Here is a 24,880-nt window from a genome sequence, read left to right on the forward strand (position 1 = left end):
ACATAGATTAGGACTAATCTTAGCAGCACATGAAGGGCTTGCCTCTGCACATGCAGGTGTTTCCGCCACAGTATCGTTATTAAAACACAGATACTGGTGGCCATGCATGAGCAAACAGACCACAAACTATGTTTTGGAATGTGAAATCTGCTAAAAAATGAAAGTCTCAACAGTGAAACGCCAAGCCCAGACGCCCCTGTTAATTTCAGATAAACCATCAGCTTGAGTTTACCTGGACCACTGCGGTCCCTTACAGAGGGATGGTAACTATAAATATATCATGGTCGCAGTGGATTCATGCTCAAGATTCATTTGGATGAGGCCTCATTGCTCGGCTGTCGCCCGAACTGCTATAATAGATTTGCGAGTCTTTATCGGCACATACGCAGTCGGCACACTACATTCTGAGCAGGGTCCTGCGTTTACCTCAAAAGCTTACAAGGAGGCCATGGCCAATCTGGGCGTTACATAGCGGTATTCTAGTCCATTCCACCCTGAGGGAAATTCTGTAGTGGAGAGAAAAAACAGGGACATAAAGGAATCTATAACAGCTAGGGTATTAGGCTTGTGACGGGTGGGTCAAACATCTAATAAGTGTCCAACGTAGTCTAAATAATCTGCCAGGAAGTTCTCCAGGTGGAATCACTCCATATGAAATCCTTTTTCGTACTAGAATGATTGTCCAGGACCTTGATCGTCACACTTCAGTGGTAGAACAAAAAACTTTTGATATCAAAGACCGTTGGCTGTTTTGCAGGCCTTAAATGAAACAAGGAGAAGTCTAAGCAACACATTGCAGAAGCAAGGCCTGCCTGGATTCCAGAGATTGGGGATCTAGTCAGAGAAAGGATCGCAGACAAGAAGGAATTTGGGCCTTCTTACAGACAACCAGTACCTGTGCTAGCAATCCACGGATCAAGAACATTGTTACTGCTGTCAGGTCCCAGATTCTTCGCAGAAGCAGAATTGATGCTTACTCCCAATGCCCCCTCCCCAGTGACGCCGCTTTGAACAAGCAACTGCACCAGAGACGGGGAAAGGGGAATTGGACAGAAAAGAGAGACACTCCGACAACAGCTGGCCCCCACTTGTCCTTCTAAATACGATTGGATATCGGGACTGCACTTGGGTTCCTAATGCACAAAGAAAAGGGAAGAAGACAATGCAACAAATCCTTGCTACAATTCCTGAATGACAATTCTAATACCAATCTATTCTACCAGCTGTCTTCAGAGTCTTGCTTCTCTCTGTATATGGTTGTGAGTAGTTACCATGAAGGGATTGATATTTCTGGAAGAGAGAATGTCACATTAAGTAAACTCTAATTGTGGGTTATTCTCTATACAACACTCTGATGGACTTACGCTACCTTCTTCATTGGTGAGTTCTCTTGTAGATAAATAGCAGTTATAAATGTCATGTAGATACAGTATTAGTACTCTTGATGATGCGCGCAAAAAGGAACAAGGAAGGGAAAAGAGGAAGGAAAGTTAAGGATAGCGCAAGGGGAGTTTCTGGTGGGAGGAGTACTTTGAAGTTCACACAACAGATGGCTAGAAAAGTCTTACTTCGTCTTCTGACGCTTCTATGTCCGTTGTTGAAGTTTCCAACCACCTCACCTCAACCCACTGAACTGAAGGGAGATAAGTAGCTGAGGCTTCTCCTTCACAGAATTAGGATTCACGACCTTTTTCATAGGAAACAATTCTTCAGGAATTCTCTTCAGGATAAGAAACTCTAACTGAAGAACGCTGCTTCCTCCTGACACGAATACGCAAGAAACGTTCTACTCACAATTGTCAACGTTGGTAGACTCGAACTTATAAATGCTAAGAACTAAGGAGCAATTACACTTGCTCGCTTGTCCTATCGATAGTCCAACTGAAACGGTGTCTCAAACTACACCCAATGAAGCTCCAACTGGAATCTTTTACTAAAATAACGTGAGCGCACTTGAATAACGGCCACTCATGACAAAATCTATTTTGAAGTGCGCAGTGTACTGCGCGCCCGCTCCTCAACCCAACAGAAGACTAGAACCGCCCCACATCTTCAACCGCGGCAATAGCGGCGGCCATCTTGGAATTTCAGTCTAATAAAGATTGAACCAGAGATTAACCATCCTTGGCTTTACAATCACTCTGGATCTCTTCAAGACCCGGAAGGGCAGTGTTCCTTGCAAAGCGCTGACAGTGTGATTCCTGACAGTACTCCCTCTCAAAGACCGAGTCATCGGTCTTGGCTTGGATGGGAATTGAGAATGAAAACGTTTAACCAACTGAGGAGCATGCACGTTGTCAGCTAATTCCCAGAACCGTTCCTCAGGGCCATATCCCTTCCAGTCAATCAGATAAAACAATCTGTTGGAACGAATCTTGGAGTCCAGAACCGCTTTGACCTCATACTCAGAATGTCCTTGAAGGAGGAGTGGTGGAGGAGGTTTTACGATTCTAACATGAGGGGAGGTTTTCTTCAATAGGGAGACATGAAAGACTGGATGAATACTCATGTTAGGAGGAAGCCTTAATCTCACCGTAACTGGACCCAAGACCTTATCAATTACATATGGACCCACAAAACGAGGCTGGAACTTCCTATTCTCTTTGAGACGCAAATGCTTTGTCGACAACCACACCTTATCTCCTGCCTGATAAACTGGGGCTGGCTTTCGATGTCTATCAGCTCCCTGCTTGTACTTTTCTTTGGCCTTAATCAAGTTCTCTTCTGCAGATTTGTGAAGATGGGACATGTCCTTCAACAACTCCCCTACAGCTGGCACCCCCAGATCATCTTGAACAAGAAAGGAATTCGGATGCCTACCATAATTGAGATAAAAAGGGGAATAACCTGTAGAGGCACTTTTAACGTTATTACATGCAAATTCAGCCATCCACAACTGATCAGCCCACTCTCCTCCCTGATCCATAAGAAACATCCTCAAGTATTGTTCTAATTCCTGATTTTGGCGCTCAGTTTGGCCGTCAGTCTCCGGGTGATAACTAGTAGAATACCTAGCCTCCACCCCTAACCCATGGAGAAATGCCTTCCAAAAATGGGAAACAAACTGAGCCCCCCGGTCCGAAATTACAATTTTGGGAACTCCATGTAACCTCACTATATATTCCCCAAACAATCGAGCCAGATCCTTTGCAGAGGGAAGTCCAGACAGAGGAATAAAATGACACATCTTGGAGAAAGTGTCCACAAAGACTAGAATGGCGTTAAACCCTTTACTATTAGGCAAATCTACTATAAGATCCATGGTTACGGTATGCCAGGGACAGGTAGGAGTTGGCAAAGGTTGCAACATACCCTGCGGGGCTTGTCGTGTAGACTTACTTCGGGCACATAAATCACAAGACAGGACATACTGTTTGACAGAGGAGGACAACCCAGGCCACAAAAAATAACGCTGAACTAAATCCAAAGTTTTCATAACACCCTTATTACCAGCTAATGGTTGATCATGGCACATCCTCAGAGCCTTCTCCTGCAAAGGCAAGGTCGGAAGATACAAGGCTTCTTGATGGTATGGTAATTGCTGATGACATTTGCGTCCAGAGTCTTGAGCTACCCAAGCATTAATTTCTTCTGTAGTCAAGCTTTTCCTGACTTCCTCTTGGATACTATCCAAAGTGATGGTGCAGATAACTTGAGTCTCAGGGATAATGGGTTGAATCTCCACAGCTTGCTGCGTTTCCACTGTATCAATGCGCGACAACGCATCTGCTTTTCCATTCTTGCTGCCGGGTCGATAAGTAATGACAAAATCAAAATCAGAAAAATAAAGAAACCAACGTAACTGTCGGGGAGTCAAAGTTTTTGCCGTTTTCAAAAATTGCAAGTTCTTATGATCAGTGAACACTGTGACTTTATGACGAGCCCCCAGAAGATAATGTCTCCAATCTTCAAAGGCATCTTTGACTGCCAAAAGTTCTTTTTCAGCAATTGTATAATTAATTTCAGCAGAATTCAGTTTCCGTGAACGGAAAGCAACGGGGTGAAATTGCCCTGTCTCAGGATGTCTCTGTGATAGAACCCTTCCGATGGCTTGGTCGGAAGCATCCGCTTCCACAAAGAAGGGTTCAGCCGGATCGGCATGACGTAAGAGAGGCGCAGACGTGAAACTCTTCTTTAAGATAGAGAAGGCACTCTCTGCCTCAGATGACCACTGAAATTTCACTCCTGAGGGTGCTGAAGCTCCCCCTAACACTATTGCTTCTGCACGAAATCTTGGAGTCAAATTTGATGCCCAACTTTCTTTTAAACCGCAGGCAGTAGCTGTGGCGGGCTCGTGTTTTCAGATTATAAGATCACTGAAGAAGTTCTTTGATTTGCTGCCCCTGGCGGCCAGGAAGACTGTTGCAGTGGCCCTTATAACATCTAGATTGGACTACTGCAACAGTCTTTATGCAGGCACAAATAAAGCGGTGCTGCATAGACTGCAGATGGTTCAACATGCTGCAGCTCGTCTGGTTTTACGCTGGCCGAAAAGATCATCTGCTTCGGCGGCACTAAAAACTCTACATTGGCTGCCCATTCATAAGCGGGTACTTTTTAAGATTCTTGTGATCGCCTTTAGAGCCTTTCAGTCTCAAGGCCCTAGATATCTTTTGAGGGGATTTCAACGCTATATGCCAACACGCTGTTTGAGGTCTGCCAATCAAAACCTTTTAGTTGTTCCTAGATTTAGATTAGCCACTAAGGGAGGGAAGTCTCTCTTTGTGCTAGGATCAAAAGCCTGGAATAAACTGCCAGCACAGCTCCGTTGTATAGTCAAGGAGACTGACTTTAGAAGATCATTGAAAACATGGATCTTCTCGCTCTCAGACATAGCCTGCAGAGCATTGGTGTAATAATTGTACAGTGTGTTACTGCCTTCTGTCTACCAACTCATTTTTCATCAGGGTTGGGTGTGGAGCGCCAAGATGCTCCTCGGAGCGATAGTTGCGCTATAAAAATGTGTGCTTACATTACATTACTCCCTTCTTGAGTAACCTTGTAATGGGCACAATGAACTGTGAGAAGCCGGATATAAAACGGCGGTAAAAGTTGGCAAATCCCAGAAACCTCTGAATTTCTTTCACATCCTTTGGCGATGGCCAACTCTCAACTGCTCGTACCTTTCCAGGATCCATCATTACTCCTTGCGGAGACAACACAAAGCCTAGGAATTCCACTCGATTGGAACTGAATACACATTTCTCCAATTTCACGAATAGATGGTAAGTCTGCAAACGCCCCAACACAGCCTTCACATGTTCCGGATGCTCTTGAGGATCCTTAGAAAAGATCAAAATGTCATCTAAATAGATGACAGCAATCTTGTCAATCAAGTCTCCCATGATGTCGTTAATAAAATGCTGGAACACTGCAGGCGCATTACAAAGGCCAAATGGCATCACGCAGTATTCGAACAAACCAAACTTAGTTCGAAATGCCGTCTTCCACTCGTGACCCTCCTTCATCCTGACCAGATGATATGCCCCACGCAAATCCAACTTGGTGAAGATTTGTGCATCTTTAATTTGATCAAGTAAGACCGAAATCAAAGGTAAAGGATATTGATTCTTGACTGTGGCTCTATTCAAGGCTCGATAGTCAATGCAGGTTCTTAAAGTTCCTTCTTCTTTTTTAGGAATGAAAAACAACGGGGATGACACAGGGGATTGGGAAGGTCTGATGAATCCATTTACCAAATAGCGGTCTAAATATTCCTTCAAATATTGATTCTCTTTCTCCGTTAGAGCATAAATCCTACTGCAAGGGAGGACCGCCCCAGGTTCCAAATCGATAGCACAGTCATAAGAGCGATGCGGGGGCAATATCTCCGCTTCCTGTTTGCTAAAAACTTCCTTGAACTCTTGATATTCCTCTAGAATTTCCATTGAAGTAATCACACTGATAGATTGCCCTCCATGCGAAAGCAATTGAGACTGAGTCGGAGCGGGACTTGGCGGATCCTTACAATAACAGTGTTCCACACAAAAAACGGATTGCATCTTCACAGTTCGGTTATCCCAGTCAATGGTTGGATTGTGTAAGGTGAGCCACGGCAATCCTAAAATCAGTTGAAACTGTTTCGCATCAATTAAATTAAATTGCACCTGTTCATGATGACCATCTGCCTGGAAAAGCTCCACTGGTTCAGTGTGACTAGTGATGTGGCCTGAAGACAGATTGGTCCCATCCACAGCTCTCACTGGTTCACTTTTAACCTTCCTGATGGCTTGTATGCCCATTCGTCTTGCATACTTAATGTCACAAAAATTGCCCGTAGCTCCCGAGTCCAACATAACTGCCACTCCGTAGATTTCTCTATCTCGAACCTTCAATGTCAACTGCAAGATGAGATGAGGCATCAAGGTTTGCAAAGTGTTTAGGATTGAATGACTTTCTGCGATCGTTTTTCCTCTTTCACCATCAGATCGACCCCCTCTACTGATGGTTCATGGCGTTTCCCTTCATCTGAATCTTGGGTAGTTTTGGACACTCTGTAACAAAATGTCCCGGCATTCCACAATACAAGCACAATCTTTTCACTCGTCTCTGCTCTTTCTCTTCCTTACTCAAGGGACCACAGACTGCTCCAATCTGCATAGGCTCCACGTGGGAGTGTGCACTAACACTCTTGGTTACTTCAGTCTTGATTCTATCAAAACGTGGGAAGCTCACCCGAAAATCTTTTTTCTTTTCGCCTTTCCTCTCTACACTCCGAAAATCCAATTCCAGTACTAAATCTACCAACGCAGAAAGATCCGTTGGCCCATTGGGAATCTGTGCTAGAGAATCCTTCAACTCATCACGAAGTCCTCGATAGAACAAGGCTGCCCTCTTCTCTTCCGGCCATTGAGTTTCAACAATCAGTTTGTTAAATTTTGCCAAATAAGTAATTAGATCTCCAGACCCCTGTCGCAGCTCAAGCAATTCATTGTCAGTGGCCTGAGATATCCTCCTTCTATCAAAAATGCGGAGAAACTCTGCCTTGAAACGATCAAAATCATGCAAGAGGGGATCATCTCGTGTAACCAAAGGCATGGCCCAATTGGCAGCATCCCCTCCCAAGTACGACAAAACAAACGCCACTCTAGACTGGGCATCAGAAAATAGGGTAGGACGACACATAAAATGTAAAGAACATTGGGTTAAACATAACTGGGCCTTTTGAGGGTCTCCGTGAAAACGCTCTGGGGCTGCTAAGGGAATTAAAGGAGAAACAGAATGAATGACTTGTGCTACAGTTCTAGTATCTGTATCTGATGTCGCCTTACTAGTACTTGGGGAAGGACCCACTGGATCACTCATAGCCAACCCATCTACCTTCCGGGATAACAGCATGGTTTCCTGACGGGAAACTAATGACTCTTGTTTCAAAGTTTTCTTTTCTTCCCTAACTGCCCCAATTTCTCTCTGAATCCCTACTAACATTTCTCCTAAAGATTTTAAATTAAACTCTTCTACCATTCTGCCTGGGCGAATGAACCACTTGGGCACTTCAAACTGTCAGGTCCCAGATTCTTCGCAGAAGCAGAATTGATGCTTACTCCCAATGCCCCCTCCCCAGTGACACCGCTTTGAACAAGCAACTGCACCAGAGACGGGGAAAGGGGAATTGGACAGAAAAGAGAGACACTCCGACAACAGCTGGCCCCCACTTGTCCTTCTAAATACGATTGGATATCGGGACTGCACTTGGGTTCCTAATGCACAAAGAAAAGGGAAGAAGACAATGCAACAACTCCTTGCTAAAATTCCTGAATGACAATTCTAATACCAATCTATCCTACCAGCTGTCTTCAGAGTCTTGCTTCTCTCTGTATATGGTTGTGAGTAGTTACCATGAAGGGATTGATATTTCTGGAAGAGAGAATGTCACATTAAGTAAACTCTAATTGTGGGTTATTCTCTATACAACACTCTGATGGACTTACGCTACCTTCTTCATTGGTGAGTTCTCTTGTAGATAAATAGCAGTTATAAATGTCATGTAGATACAGTCTTAGTACTCTTGATGATGCGCGCAAAAAGGAACAAGGAAGGGAAAAGAGGAAGGAAAGTTAAGGATAGCGCAATGGGAGTTTCTGGTGGGAGGAGTACTTTGAAGTTCACACAACAGATGGCTAGAAAAGTCTTACTTCGTCTTCTGACGCTTCCATGTCCGTTGTTGAAGTTTCCAACCACCTCACCTCAACCCACCGAACTGAAGGGAGATAAGTAGCAGAGGCTTCTCCTTCACAGAATTAGGATTCACGACCTTTTTCATAGGAAACAATTCTTCAGGAATTCTCTTCAGGATCAGAAACTCTGACTGAAGAACGCTGCTTCCTCCTGACACGAATATGCAAGAAACGTTCTACTCACAATTGTCAACGTTGGTAGACACGAACTTATAAATGCTAAGAACTAAGAAGCAATTACACTCGCTCGCTTGTCCTATTGATAGTCCAACTGAAACGGTGTCTCAAACTACACCCAATGAAGCTCCAAGTGGAAAATTTTACTAAATAACGTGAGCGCACTTGAATAACGGCCACTCATGACAAAATCTATTTTGAAGTGCGCAGTGTACTGCGCGCCCGCTCCTCAACCCAACAGAAGACTAGAACCGCCCCACATCTTCAACCGCGGCAATAGCGGTGATGGATCAAGCCATGATCTTTTGACTGGGTAGGAGTGTTCTGATTAACTCAGATACTCTGTCCATCACCACCCCCTTTTTGAAAATATTATGGCATCTAATCAACACCACGTCATTGTTTTCTGTATTTAACCTTACAGATAAACAAATCACTTTGGCACAAAGAGGAGCAGACTATACGGTGCTGAACATTGAGAAACTGGAAAGATTACCATTAACTGGTTCAGAAAAACCTGCAACAGAATGGCTAATACACTGGACAATCACTCTGCCTCTCACAATTTTCCATTTTCAATATTGTTTGAAACATATACCAGCTGGCGTATATGAAAGGTTGGGTAAAGAATACATCAAGTCAACCTGGGAATTACCATATACACACAGATGTTGGAGTGGGGGTAAAGAAGTATTTCTTGGTGGTACAAATTGCAAGAGCGCACTAAGTGGTACACTTTTTTGCCAGGGTATTAACTTACACAGGGCCTGGGATGGTTCTTCGGTCAACTTATCCTGCCACCTGCAGGGTTCTCCAGCTGGAGTGATAGATCCAATTTTTAGGCAGCTTTCTAATGGAAGTTATATTATGTTGAATGATCACACCTGCTGTGGAATGTTGCCAGGAATAGCCTATCTCATAACTGTGTCAGCCAGGGTCACGTGCTGTATGCAAGTATTGTTCCTAAAACTAAGACAGACGGGGAGTCGCCGTTATGGCCTTCACTGAACATCTCTTCTATACAAATTGATACTTTAAGCAGAATGAAAGCCATTCTTTTACAAAAAAATGTGCCACTGACCTAGTCCAAAGAGACGTATGAACTACAAGTTGCAAGGTTTTCTGCAGATATACATGCCCTTTTATCAACAAACTGCCCTATACATTTCGTAGAAATGTTAGGACGTATCTTAAACATGTCTGCTACCAGTGGTATTGTACATGTATTTAAGGCAGTTTTTTCGGGACTGTTAGCACCGTTTGAAGCAGTCCTCTGCATATTTTCAAACTTCGTGCACTCTGTGTTCGGCGGCCTGCGTCTCATTTTGGGTTTCGTAGCAGGAATACTATTTTTGTTCCTTTTGCTCCAATACCTGTTCTATAATGCCTGCTATGTGGAGAAGAATGCGTGTTAGACATCTGTCTGACACTCCCATCAGTCCTGCCAACGGATGTTGATACTTTGCTTGGATCGGTAACGTCTCATGCATTGTGTTGTCACCTGCGGCTACCAATCCTGATGACGGCATTCATTGAGGTCTCATGGATGCAAACGGCTGATGGTGAGATACGTGGATCGACAGTCACACAGGTACCATCTCCTTTGAACATTGCTAATGCGGCTAACGCTGACGGCGATGCTTCTCATTCTTGTGCAATCGATCTACTTAACAAAGTAGTCCAACTTTCACCTACTGTGGTAGACGGATTCTTTACCAGTTTAGAAGATTTGATGTTTTCTCCGAATAATCAGACTGACTTTTGAAGTTAGCACACAGCGTTCTTTGGGACTCTGTATTCGACCTTCACTTTTCAAACCAAACCTCTAACTTTGGAACTCTATTTTTCCATGATTTGACTTTTTTCCCAAAATTTTACTTTTTTTGGGCACAAAGTACTCTACTTAAAGGAGAACTATTCCTAGAGAACAAGAATTCTTTGAATACTTCCAAGAGACAATATTTGACCTTGTTCACAACCAAACGATTTATATATTATGTCATGGAATGGTCTTGACTTTTTCTTCTGTATTTAGGAGGCATTTCGAAAATTTAATTTCATGCTTCATTCGGATAGCGTTTCTTTTAAATGTCATCTATATGCTTTGAATGAAAACATTGCTTTAAATGCGTACAGCACAAATGCTCTTTTTGTGTACAACCATTTCAAATGCGTTTTATGTATTTAGGATGGGGTTTTTTAACACATCATGTTTTAGATATGTTTTCTGTGTTAGAACTTAGTAATGTCATACATAATAAAGTGGAGTGGCTGTTGTATGGCGTTTTAGAAACCGAGTGAATTTTCCCGAATCATGCCCTTATATAGGTACAATTCACATTGCCCTAATATAGCCATAGAAATAATTTCTTTTTTTAGACTTAGCTTATGCAGACCAAATACAGGCATGGCTACTTCCACTCGTACCAAAAACGTCACCACGATTTCTTGGAAAATCGGCTTAAACAGTCAGGGACCTCCCCTTGCTTGAATATTGATTTGTCCAATAACTCATGGAGTTTACAAAGAACTACTATTTCCTTGGGGTTCTTTACTGACGTTTTTGTGCCTGACTATACGTCAAACTAGGAACCTTCAAGGTATAAATATGCCTTCACCACCACCTTTTGTACCGCTTTCACTTGCTCTAGCAAGACACGGTGGTCCGGAGCAGTTCGACTATCTACTTGCCCGACGCAGCTCACTACAGCAAGTGTCGAAGGAAGCTGACCCTCCAGCTGACGCACTGATCGAGAAGCTGTCCTTTCTCTCGCTGAGAATCCAGCTCCAGTGTTTTCAAGCTCCCCTTGCGGGGTGTTGGGAAATCGAGTCCCGGGACAGAGATACCAGACCTCCTTCATTCTAAACTAAGGTATGGAGCTGATTAGACCTTAAGAGAAATCTTGGATAGATTCTTGGCAAAGAAAACCAAACCTATGCTAGACAATACTTACTCCCTCCCGAGTACTAGACTTAGGTTAGGTACATTGGGGTAGGCGTATTTCAGATAGCACTATTTGAGTATTTTTAGTCTGTGTATTTATGTATGTACTTTTATATGGCTTAGAAACCATACAATGCTTTTACAGTATTATGATTCTATTCTCGCTGTACTTAGCAGCCTGCATTATGTTTCTAGCAGTTCACTGCACTTGCATGAGAAAGAAGACTGTTCAATAAAGACCTTTTATTGAAAACGCCCGTCTCTCTATTTCTCTGCACCTCTGTTGAAACGAAGCATGCACAATTGACTGAGTGAAATACTTATCTATTGTTTCCGCGACTCTAGAGATACATTTCTTATTCTTGGGAAACAAAGTTGTCATGTTTATGCGGTTGTCAGAAACGAATCCCTTCTTGTGAATTCAAGAACGTTTCTAGTGACCTCTGAGCTAGCTGGCACTCACAATTAAGTTTAGTATATTCGATAGAAACCTAGTCGACATAAGTCCTAAGTCAAATCTATAGGATATATTATTTCAATGCGCAGAGCCTATTGGGAATATAGAACTACACTACACCGCCTCTTGCTCTTCGACTTCATACCCAAATCTGGATAAGGCATCCGCCTTTCCACATCTTTTACCAGGCTGATCACAAAATCGAATTCACTAAAAAACAGAGTCCATCGTAACTGCCTCATGGGCAGGGCTCTGGCTGATTTAAAAAACAATAGATTTCTGTGATTGGTGAGGACAGTGACCGTATGTATGTAATGCCCCTAACAGATACTGGCTCCATTCCTCATTGGCTCTCTTAATGGCCAATAGTTCTTTGTCCCCCACTGAATAATTCAGTTCTTTGGTACTTAGTTTGTGTGAAAAGAAAACCCCAGATGGTCATGTGTGATGCACCTGTTTCTACAATAAAGGGGTGAGAAGGTTTTGGGTGTTTTAGTATGGGAGCCTGAGTAAAGGCCTTTTTTAACTTCCCATAGGCTTCTTCTGCTTCAGGCGTCCAAAGAATACCACTCCCTTTTTGGCTAACCTTATGATAGGGGAAGCTAATGCGGCAAAGCTCTCTATAAATCGCCTATAAAAATTAGCAAACCCTAAGAAGCTTTGTACTTCCTTGACTTGTATGTTCACAGAGTATTTTATTCTGAGCCCTAGTCATTATTAAGAGTGGATAGTTGGGCATAAGTTGCTTCTAATTCATTCAGACCATCGTTAACAGCATTTTCTTGATGAACTTCTACATTACTACGCACCCCCCGAATAACGTTATGCTATTGTCCTTAGGTCCCACTCCCCTCCCGTCACTTTGGTCCTGATAAAGACCCCGCCCACAATGCGCAAAATTGGCTTTTCCTTCTAGTGGTCGAAACGTCGACACTTCTTTATCATTTTGTCAGACATATATGACAGAGAATGTAGATCTGCAATTATGTTATGATTTGACATTTATTGCATCTGGCAGGAAACTGTCGGGATAGTTTGCTATTCATTTACTGATGTGTATATATGCGCACTACTGTCCTTCCTCACAATCGTTCCCATGCACTTATCACCTCACCCCTGTGTGCACCTGTTTTTCTAAAAATATTCATTTAGGATTCATTGTGTACTCTATAAATTGATTAACTTCTACATTGTGATGAAATAAAATCACATTCACTTTTGGAAAGACTGTACGGTGGTGCTTAACTTTGTTTAGATAAAACTGAATAATTCTTGCATTGATTTAACTGTTTTAATTGTTCTCCACTGGGACATTTTCTCGTTGTACCACTATTCACCCAGACCCAGTGGCTATTGGGTTGCCCCATTGCTACATAACTCCCAAACAATGAAAAGCAGCTGCAAAGGGCGGAGTGGTGGCGGGCACCCTGCAAGGAACTGTGATGCCACGATATGCTGACCAAGAAGGCGCGGAGACGAAGAGCATGCCTCGAGGAGTCTGGGTGTCTCAGGGTGCTGCCGTGGCCGCTGTGACCCTGAAGTGAAGGGGTGCGTGTCTGGATGGGTAGGAAACACTTGAGAAGGCTGGAACGTGAAGCGTTCCTCCCGTCCGGAAGAATGTATTTATGGCTGATGGGCTCCGCCCCTACCGCTGACTGCAGGTGGTACGGAGCGAGTCTGACAGTAAGCCAGTGTATAAGAAAGAAGGCCTTTAAAAAAATATCCTTTACATCATACACTAGTATGGGTACCCAAAAATGTGTACATATAACCACTGTTTCTAACTCCATATCTTGTGCCCATTTCAGAAATATATAGGTTTCCTTGATAACCATTACTCACTCTACATATTTCACCATATACATTGGTCTATACTCTGTACACAATGAAAAACCATTTTATGGTCCAGCTCAGTTGTTGGCTCTGAATGCCATGGGTTCTTGTAGAACCTACAAACTCTATATATCCCCGCAACCAGAAGGGTCTAGCGGACATAATGGTATATTACATTTATAAATCGGCCATCATGACAAAATGTTACAGATGAAAATGTTGTCACAAACTGACATTTTTTCCTGCTCTTTCTCAATAATCTTATTTCAACAGTTATTTTCCTTGGGAAAATCTTGTGGGACCTACACGTATGACCTCTTGCTGAACTGAGAATGTTGTCTAATTTTCAGAAACATTTTAGCTTTCCTGAATCACTCATGGATTTCATACTAGTCTCCACCACAAACTGAAAGTAGGTTGAGAGTAGAAAAAAGGAAACATGGGCTACCTGTTTGAAAAATGCCAAACACTGTGGTATAAAATTAGGTTATTTGACTCAGCTTTGCATGTTCCTGAAAGCTGGGAAGTTTGTGTCTTTAGCACAGGTAAGCCGCTTGTTGATGACTATTTTTCTCAAAAAACTGAAAGATTTCCTATACAGTGCCTATTTTCTCGGTCCCCTCCAGGGGAATCCACAAACCCTGGGTACCTTTAGAATCCACAGGATGTTGGAAAAAAAGGATACCTTATGTGGAAAAAAGGTTTTGGAGTACTAAGCGCTACTACCCAAATAACCAAAAAGGGCTCAGCACAGTTACTGGTGTAAATGCCGACCTTGAGGTGCAATTGGCTGAAAGGGAAGGAAGCGGGTCACCTGCACTGTGAAACTAAGGGAGCAGCAGAGATTCAAAAAAGAAATAAGCCATTTCTCCAGGGAGCCCAGTACCTGGAAGATATATAAATGTGTGCAATAGGTTAATCAGCAAATCTAAACACTGACTGAGGACTAGCATATTATAGAGTAGTTTGAGGCTTTATGGTGACAAAGAGTTATTCTTTTTGAGAAGCAATGTAAGGATGTTACCGACTGAGGCCTGGAGAGCATCCTTATATTCGAAACTTCTAAAAGAAGTTTGCACTAGGTACAGTCTGATTGCGTATTTAAGTAAGCACATATATTTTGAAAGCACGTTTATCTTCTACACTGTATCATTTACACATTTTGTGGAAGCCTAACTTATACTGCGTGTAATAAAAATGTAAAATAATGTGACAATGATTTCAGTCACAGGCTGGGACATAGTAGTACTATAAACACAAGTCACTATTCCCCACTTCGCCAACTAGGATTCGGTTTTGTGACTGTTGAATTACACTGGCAGGCATCTGCAGTGATTTCTTTATCCTATTGAGCGTTTATGACATTAAAGAGAGAATTTCCCTTCGCTAGATTTATCTTGTATTTATTATTCATTTATACTGCGCATGTGTTGTATTTTATATGTATTTACCTGAACGCAAAAGGCCAACAAGGTAATTGCTGAATATTTTGTTATTTTTAGCCACATCTTTGTCCTTACCCCCACACTCAGTTACTCTGTCCCCATTGCACTTACCACATTTCCCATACTTTTTACATGCATGTCAACTGGTGATTAGAAGAGCTTAGAGAACGGGCGCTATGAGGGAAGAATGGACAGAAATGGAAGATTACAGAGTGGGGCATGAACAGGCTGGAGGAAGAGGAGGAAGAACAGGAGAGACTGGGCAGGGCATTAGAAGAACAGCAAAAGTGTGCAGGGTGGCATACATGGGACAAGTTGGTAAGTCAGGGTGTGTGTAGTAAATAACTCCAGAGTTATAAAAGTTGAGATTTATTGAAGAGGAACACAGTACAGCAATTGTTCAGGTCAGGTAGTCCATAACATCTCCTGTATAGAACATAGAACTACACAAACCATAGCAACAGATCACAATACACCTTTCAAGTATAAACTTCTGGCAAACATAAATTAAAGTAACAGTGCCATAATAAACCAGTACAAGAATACAACACCTTATCCCTGAGAAAAAAACAAACTGAGAAGTAACTAAAACACATTTGTTTTTATCTATAATCTCTAAATCTAACCGGAGTATTTATAACTCTTTTGCTGGCTTTCACTTTTGAAGCTACTGTATTGTCGTCAGACAAAATTTTAGAATGGAATACACTACCTGATCCTTGATTGGTTCTCAGGAGGTGTGTACCATTTACATGTGGAGATAAAACAGTTTCAGGAACATTATGACATTTAACAACACGTCTGACACTCCATACTTTGCCATCATTCGTAACAATACTATTCAGATTGACCTTTACTACTCTCCGTATAGGCCCATACTTTGAAGAACCTTTAACAAGAAAACCAGGCTTACGTATCTTTACAAAATCACCAACCATAAAAGTAGGGATTTTGACATTGTATTTAGCATCATGATACGCTTTCTTTTTATCTTGGTGACGTTTAACTGTCAACGAAGTACTGTAAGTATCAGCAGGAATAGAACAATTTAATTTTTCCTTGATCCAACAAGGACACAGTTTTGAAACTGGTTCCCTACCTCTCAATAGGCGGAACGGACTAAGTTCAGTAACAGAATGGGGAGTAATTCTATACATCTATAATCTTTCTCACAACACACGCTTCCACTCATTTCCACTTTTCCTGGCCCACTCCACACATTCCTTAAGCACACAATTAAATCTTTCCACCTGGCCATTCCCTTGTGGTTTGTACAAAGGAGTAGTAATGTGTTCAACACCACAAGAGTGAAGGAAGTCCTCTACTTCTTTAGATTTCAAATGCACTCCATTGTCAGTGATAAGAACTTCTGGAATCCCCTCCAGAGCAAAAACTTCTCTGAAAAATTCAACAATTATCTGCGAAGTAGCGTGTGAAACAAATCTGACCTCAGGCCACTTTGAATGATAATCAATCAAGACTAAAGAAAATCGAGCATCTTGAGGCAAACAATTAAAAGGGCCAGAAATATAAAACGCTAATTTCTGCCAAGGACTTTCCGGCCATGCAATAGGTATCAGAGGAGCTGGGTAAACTTTCAACATCTTGTCACTGTTGATACAAATAGGACATACTCTAACTACCCTATCAATCATCTGGTCCATGCCAGGCCACCAAAAACTAGATCTCACTAGCCTATTCATAGACGACATACCCAAGTGACTCTCATGAGCAAGATTAATAATCTCATCCTGCATGCCATCAGGAGGAACACACTTCCCACCTTTGAAAATTAGGTCGTTGTCTATTTCCAATTCATTAAACACTTGATGAAAATACCTCAACTCTGGAGGAACCATATTAATTCTAGGCCAACCTTCCAAAATCTTTTTTTTTTTAAGAGGCTTTATTCGAGTATTTCTCATAAAAGCACAGTACATACATGAATTTAAAACGTCATTAAATGGTTGCCTCAAACAGATAAGAATCAATTACATTACATAAAAAGCATACAAAAATACATATGATTAAAATTGACACACTACATCAAATGAGTTCAGTAAGACAATCCCTATGTAAGTAGTCTCTCGACTGTGGCTTTCTGCCTAATAGACCATGCCCACCCCAGAAATTTCGCTATTGCTATGGCCAGTGGCAAACAAGTGCTAGTGCATATAATTCTCAGAGCTACTACGCCACTGGTGGTACCTACATTTTTGCAGACAGGTATTAACCAAATTCGCCTGGGGACGACATAGGCTTGACAAGAGAATAAAAAGTGCCCAATAGTTTCCTTTGGAGATCCACAAGCGGGGCAGGTAGTATTAGATGAACCCCTCCACCTGCCAGTTAGGGACCTGAGCGGGAGAGCACCTATCCTCATTTGGAATAGAAGCTTCCTATCCCCTGGCTTGGTTATGTTGTCCCAATAGAGTTCTTGGTTAGGGAAGGATTTAGCTTCCAAGAATCGACCTGTCATGGATCCGGCATCAGTATTTCTCCAGTCCCGCTTGGCCACATAGTCCCAATATAGCTCCTTTAATATTTTTTTACTAGGAAAAACTGCACCTGACGGGTTATCCCAAAGGAATTGGAGGCCCAACAAACATAACATGGTTCTAAGATCTTTTAACAATTTTATCCTGTGAAATACATCAGCTTCGATCAGCGCTAAAAAGCCCTCAGCATAATGTTTGAGCTCTGCAGTATTCCAGAGCCGCCTCCAATACAAGATCGGGCGTAGCTTCGCCAAATCTTCCACAGCCTTTCTGCCCAACTCATATCTAAGGGGGAGGAGAGGGGTACTTTTGGGAAGACCAGCAATTGCCCTAAAATACGTATTTCGGACTTCTGTATTGAATGGAGCTTCCCAAAACCCCACAGCTCAGCCCCATATAATGCTGAGCCAAGGGCTTTCGCTCCGTAGACCTGTAGTGCTGGCGTAATTGGTTTGGATTTTGATTTTCTATGCTCTGCCCCAAGGGCTCAAGCTAATTGTCTGTGCCTTAATGTCGCAAGATCAATGTGCTGGGACCATTTTAGATCATTGCTTACATAAATGCCAAGATAGGTAAAAGCTTTGACTACCTCTAAGGGACGATGGTTCATGGACACCCTGGATCGGAAACTACGAGGGGGGTTAAAAATCATTAGCTTGGTTTTGGCCACATTAACTTCTAGACCATGCTCCCCACAAAATTCCTCAAAAATATAGAGAGCATGCTGCAGGCCACTCGGGGTATTTGATAAGATAAGGGCGTCGTCTGCGAACATTAAAATTGGCACCTTAATGTCCGCCAACGAGGGAGCATCTACATTAACAGACAACGTTCTTGCTACTACCCCGTTAGTAAACAATGAAAAGAGCAAGGGGGCCCTTGCACACCCTTGCCGAACGCCCTGCTTGACTGGGAAGTCGTCAGTGACCTCACCCTGTCTGCCCCACTGTATCTTGGCGAAGTTCGCCTCGTGCAACCTCATAACCAAAGTCAATAGTTCCTCCGGTAGTCCCAGGCTCCACAGCACCAACCACAGTTTGGTCCTGGGAACCAGGTCGAAGGCAGCCCGCAAATCCACAAAAGCGGCATACAGGCTGCCCTCGCCTAGCACCACAGTTCGCCACCGTAGCAAGGTAAAGCGGAACACCTGGTCCACCGTACTAGTGGCCTTCCGGAACCCAGCCTGATAGGGGGATAATGCATTGTTCTCATCAACCCGGTCCATAAGCCTGTTCACCACCATCCTCCCCACCACCTTTTGAATGGTGGCAATCAAGCTTATGGGTCTGTAATTACCAGGCAAACCCGGATCGCCTTTCTTGTATACAGGAATAATGATTGCACCCTTCCAGGATGACGGAACCAATGCTCCCGGGGCAACAGCGTTAACAAAAAGAAAGATATATTTACCCCAGCGTTCCCTATCATTAATAAAAAGACCCGCCGGGACCCCATCCAAGCCAGGAGCTCTTCCTCTAGACACTACACTTAGGGCCAACAACACCTCTCCGTAACTAAAGAAGTTATCTTTGGGATACACAGCCTTAAAACCATCCATCTCGGAGCCAGGGTGAGTATCAGCATATTGTGGCTTAAAATAATTGACCCAAACCTCCTCCGGGACATTATTATCGGGACAATCGGGTAGACTGCCTCTACCCCATTTAACAATGTTCCAGAAAAGCCTGGAATCTTTAGTCCTACTTGCCTCCCTTAGTTCACTCCAATGCCGCTCATCCCATATTTTTTTTTTGCTGTAGCTACACTATCTTTGTAGTTCGTTCTAGCACTACGAATAGCCACCTGTTCCCTACTCTTAATAGCTGTGCCCAGAGCTAGCCTGGCTACACTGCGCATTGTACCACTTCACAGGTCTAATAGGTGCCTTGTTGGTTTTCCTAACCGGTTTCTGAAAGTGGGATTTAATAACACGAAAGAGATTATCGTGTATAGCTGTTATTTCATTTGACCCTGGCTCGACTATATTAGCCTGCTCCAGGGGAATTATCGCCCTGTCCACCTCTATATTTATACTAGCCATAGACTGTTGGTTAGCCAAAACACTAGGCCATTTTAGCCGACGCATATCGTTAGTAGGGACAGGCAAGGGGACATCATCCCACTCTATAACTGGATTCCCTTTTGAAAATTGCCACCATCTGTGCACCACGCCAGAGGGTCATGGTCACTTTCAAGCCTATGCTTAACTTCCATATCACAGACTAGCTTCCATAGTTTAAGGCTACACAGAACGTAATCTATCCTGCTCCTATTTCGTCCATTATCAAAGGTACAAGCCCCCCCTTGTCACTCTTTGTTCGCCCATTTAGAGCTCTAAGGCCCCTTTCAAGACAGATGGCATTTAAGCAAATAATGTCCTCAGACGTTTGATGGGGTCTAAATTTGTTTTGGGAACTCCCCATTGCCTATCCTCTTCCGCCCCAACGAGATCGTCACAGATGTCCAGGGGTTCCAACGTGCGGTTGAAATCACCGGCAATAATGATATTATTGTCCATGGAATATGTTTAAAGTAAGTTGACCAAAGCTGCTAGAACCTCTGATTTCCCCCCATTATTGCCCCTGGCATATACATTGTATATATTCAGACACCCTGATAGGCCCATATCCACTTTTATAAGTTGGATATCCTTGCTACCAGTTTCAACCACTTTAACGGAGAAAGGCAAACATTGGCGTACCCATATAGTCAGGCCTCCCTTTGGACGACCCTTTCGGCCTTTCGTTGCCGGAACCGAATAGTTCAGATACCCCTGGAGAAAGGAAGGCTCGCACATCCATGTCTCTTGGAACATTCACACATCAAAACTATTTACAAAATCTACCCATTCTTGAGACTCCAGTTTATGGTGCATGCCAGCTATGTTCCAAGAGACCAGGCTTCCCACACCCTCCATATCATTTTTTACTGGTTCCCCAGGAGTGCCTGCCAGGGGTACATCTGGATCAATAGGATTGCCAATTACATTTACTGGATTAGTATTCCCCTTCGTTGTAGGCACCCCATTAGGAGGGTGATCATGGGGGGATTGGAGTCATGCTCCGTATTACGGCCAGCTTGTTTAGAGCCAAGTCAGTCGCAATCATTGAGCCCCGACAGGGCATTGAATCTATTTGTAATTTCTGCTTCGCCTCTGTCCCTTAAATCTCCCCCAGGCCAAGGACCAGTTGGTATCAAATGAGTAATATGCCGCAACCCCTGTCCTCCTATAGGGCGAGTTTGGTTGTTAAAATTCCTCGATATGGGAATCCTATGTGTGGGTGCTCCCTGGGTACCAGGTCTATAGAAGAACCCGAGGGGCAATATTTCAATACCCTGCCCCCTCACTAATGAGTTCTGTTCTGTCTCCCATAGTATCCTGGAAACTGCATTCGAGTTATTAAAATTTATGACTATGCAGTCACCCTCTCTAGTCTTCCTTGAGCGACCCACCCATCCTACTCTGCGAACCATGAGAATGTCACGTCCTACTTCTTGGCCCTCTTCCAGATTCTTTGAAAACCAGTGTGTGACTTTAGACTTTAATTGGTAGAACCCCTCTGTAAAACCAGCACGAAGAGGGGGAACATTAGTCATGACCACCACTAAGGGTGCACTTTGGGGGGGTAAGTCTAGTATAAATTGGTTTCCTGTGACTAAGTCCAATTTTTTAGGGGGCAGATGCCCAGATGCAAGTCTCAGTGGTTCTGCACGAGCCTCCTGATGTAGTTGCAAATCCCCAATGTGGCCCTTGTTAGACTCATGGCATGTGTTTTTATCACCTAACTTTATCAGACTTGCATCATTGTGTACCACTAATCTATTTCCATTCTGCAGGGGAGATTTACAAATAGTGGGTAATTGGTCACCTCTAGCGACCACCTGTTCGGGAGTAACAGTAAGGTCTTGACCCTTCCTCTTTTTGCCAACTAAAAAGTGTAGCATTTGTGAATTATCCTTAACTGCAATTTCCAGTTTATCCAAACTGACCGTGACTAATCTCAATCTCTCAATGATAGGGAATAATAAGGATCGAATCAAGTGTTCTACCTGCCCCACCAGAGACCCGTCACCATGCACAACAGAAGTAAGTTGTGGCGTAGAATTGGAATGCAGTGGATTATCAGACTCTGTAGGAATCCCCAGACCCATTGACTTATTCCCCTTTTTGGCTGGCTTTGAGATTTTAGCTCTTTTACATTTTGGTCCGCCCCTCTTCTTTTCCTTTTACCTGTCACTCTATTACATGAGGGCGGTGAATCAACTACCAAACAAACAGGAGTGCTTTGAGGCGATGATATACAAGTGGGAATTTCTACAAGATCAGCACTTACTGGCTGTATGTATGAATTATTTTCCTCAAGGATATTCGCAAGAGAGTCCAATTCAATACTGGATTCGGGCAGACCCAAATCACTTAACCGTTGGCTGATACGATTCTCGGGCGTGGTACAATGCTGGATCGCCCCCAGAGAAGACCGTTTCGAGAAAATTTCAGTTGATAGTCTTTTCTCAACAGCACTTATCTGGTGTTCCAATGCAACAGAGACCCGCGTAAAGTAGTTATCCAGAGTACCCAAAATGCTTCCGGTGGTAGATTTCTCGCCATCCTTACCCCCCTTAGCCGGCTGAGCCGGCATTACACCTATGAACAATATTATATATTAAACACAATGAATACCTTAATACAAATCCCTTAAGGGTCACAGTTGTGATAGGACAAATAATTAAAAACAAAATAATGAACTAAGGGGTGTAGTGTAGCTCCTATTTTCCCAATAGGCTCTGCGCATTGGAATAGTACCTACAGCAGTAAAGGCCTAGGCCAGACGTTAACTAGGTCTACTACTGTCGAAACTAGACTTAATTTTTGGGTTTGCCAGCTAAGCTCAGAGTTCGCTAGAAACTTTCTCGAATGTTCAAGGAAGGATGAACTCCCCTGATTAGACAAGAAGGGATTTAGTTTCTGACAACCATAGAACATGACAACTTTGCTCTCCCCTAATCAAGAGTCAATCTCGAGAGTCGTGTGAGCACAAGGCAATTATTTTACTCAGTCAGTACGTGCATTCTTAGTCTCATCAGAATGTAGAGAAAAGGAAGAGACGGGCGTGTTCAATAAAAGATGTTATTTATTGATCAGTCTCTTTTCTCGTACAAGAGAAATGGATCGATATTATTGCAATACTTATAGTTAAGTAAAGTGCATACATTAGAAGCAATAGTATAAAATAATACTGTAAAAACATTGATATGGTTTCTGAGCCATATGATGTTTAAAATGATTAAAATATATTTACATACACATATACATTTGACTAAACGTACTCAACTGGTGTTTCTAAATACGCCTACCCCGTGTACCTGACCTAAGTCTAATGCGTGGGCGGGAATAGAAAGTTACAGTTTAGTTTAAGTTTGTTTTTGCCAAGTGAATAACTAAAGAATTCTCTAGGAGGGGTTATTCAGTTCTGTACCTGGAATTTAGGATGAATGAGGAATGGTATCTCTTTCTCTGCTCTCGATATTCCAGGCTGCCTGCGAGGGCTGCCCAGAAGCGCCGGTGCTGGGTCTCTCGGCTTGAGATAGCAGCGCGTCTCTCAGCGCGTCAGGAAGGCGGGGCTGCTGCCTGCGGGGTCTGCTTCTGCTCTCGGCTTCGGCAAGTATGGCTGCTCCGTCTTGTCACCACGCGTGTGTTTGCATAGGGCAAGGTCGGCAATATTTATACCTTAAAGGTGCCGAGATTGACGTAAGGATGGACATAGGTACGTCAATAAAGATGTCATACGACTTGCTCGTTAGCACATTCTTTACTAAAGTTCTCTGTGAAATCAAAACAATGGCCGCACGGATTATCCAGGTTGTCATAGGTTTGATTTGTTATGAGAACGTCGTATGCCTTATCAGGGGCTGGAGGAATATCGCTTGTCTAATTAGATCTCAAGCGTTATGACCTAATCAGATAACACGTTCCTGTGCCGTAGTGTGACTGCGTCAGATAACGGTATCTGCATCATGGGGGATTTCTTGCCTCATGGGCTGACTGTTAGTTAACTAGCTAGTAAGTTTAACCAGAATAGGGTCAGGAATAGGGGGATCGATTCAGAACCTATAGAAATACACGACACCCACTCCACGCTAACTATGGTCATATCTACTAATCTATGCATAGTATAACATAGTACAACATACTATAGAGTATAGTGTATACCTTACCACCCCAAAATACATAAATGCATTTCGAAATTTTCAAATATACTGAAAAATTGCAGTCATATATATTGTATGCACTTAAGCTATGAATTAAATGCAATAGTGAACACGCATTGTTATGCATTATTGATTGTTGGTATATGAGAAATACACATGAAATGGCTCTTAATATGGCTATACAGAAAAAAAGTCGAAACCATTTCATCACATAAAATCTATTGCGAACATACCAGCGGGCAGCTAAAGTCTATAAAGTCTATAAAGTCTATAAAGTATCTAAAATAGAAATCTTAGTTCTCTAGGAATAGTCTCTTACTTTAAGCAGAAAATCAGTGTCCCGGGAAAAAATATATAGAAAAATATTTTAGGGGCTTGCTGAAAAAAGTTGCTGTCCGTGAACTGGATTGTAATTGTTCATGTGACTTTATTTTTAAAGTTGAAGGCCGAATTCAGGGAACGCCGTGTGCGAGTTTACTCAAAAGTCTCTATTTCTGTTCCGGAGAGAACATCATATCATTCAGGCTTTCGAAAAAACTGTCAACAGCTTCATGGGAAAGTTCCTCTAAGTCGGAAATAGGGGTAACCATGCATTCATGCGCATGATTGTCTCCATTGACATTCTGATTTGCATTGCTGACAGAAGGTCGTACCTGTTCGATGCTGCTTTCATCTTGAACTTCACTACTCTTCAATCGCAGTGGTGAAGATTCCAGGAATGCCGTCATCAGAATTGGCAGCCTTTGAGGCCAGCACAGTGCGTGAACCTTGGTAGGAACCAACAGTGTATCTGCATCCACCGGCGCATCCGATTGTAGCGTCAGACAGGTGTCTAACACGCATTCTTCTCCGCATAGCAGACACCTTAGTACAGGTAAAACACACCTTTGCCACATTGGTCGAAATGATAGAAACCAAGTCATGTTTAGGTCTCTAAGCCGGGATAGTCCCAGGATTTTTGATATCCGGTCCCGGTATCCAATGGCTAGGATCGTATCTTCCATTGTCGCGAGAGTTTGATCTGTGACATGGGTTGCCATAACGAAAAATAAGGACTAGGAATAGGATTCCTGCAATTAGTCCTAGGATCAGGGGAAGTCCGCCAAAAATCGAATGGACGAAGTCTGGAAAAATACCCA

Source organism: Lissotriton helveticus, chromosome 9 (assembly GCF_964261635.1).
Source record: "Lissotriton helveticus chromosome 9, aLisHel1.1, whole genome shotgun sequence".
In the NCBI taxonomy this organism is placed as follows: Eukaryota; Metazoa; Chordata; class Amphibia; order Caudata; family Salamandridae; genus Lissotriton; species Lissotriton helveticus.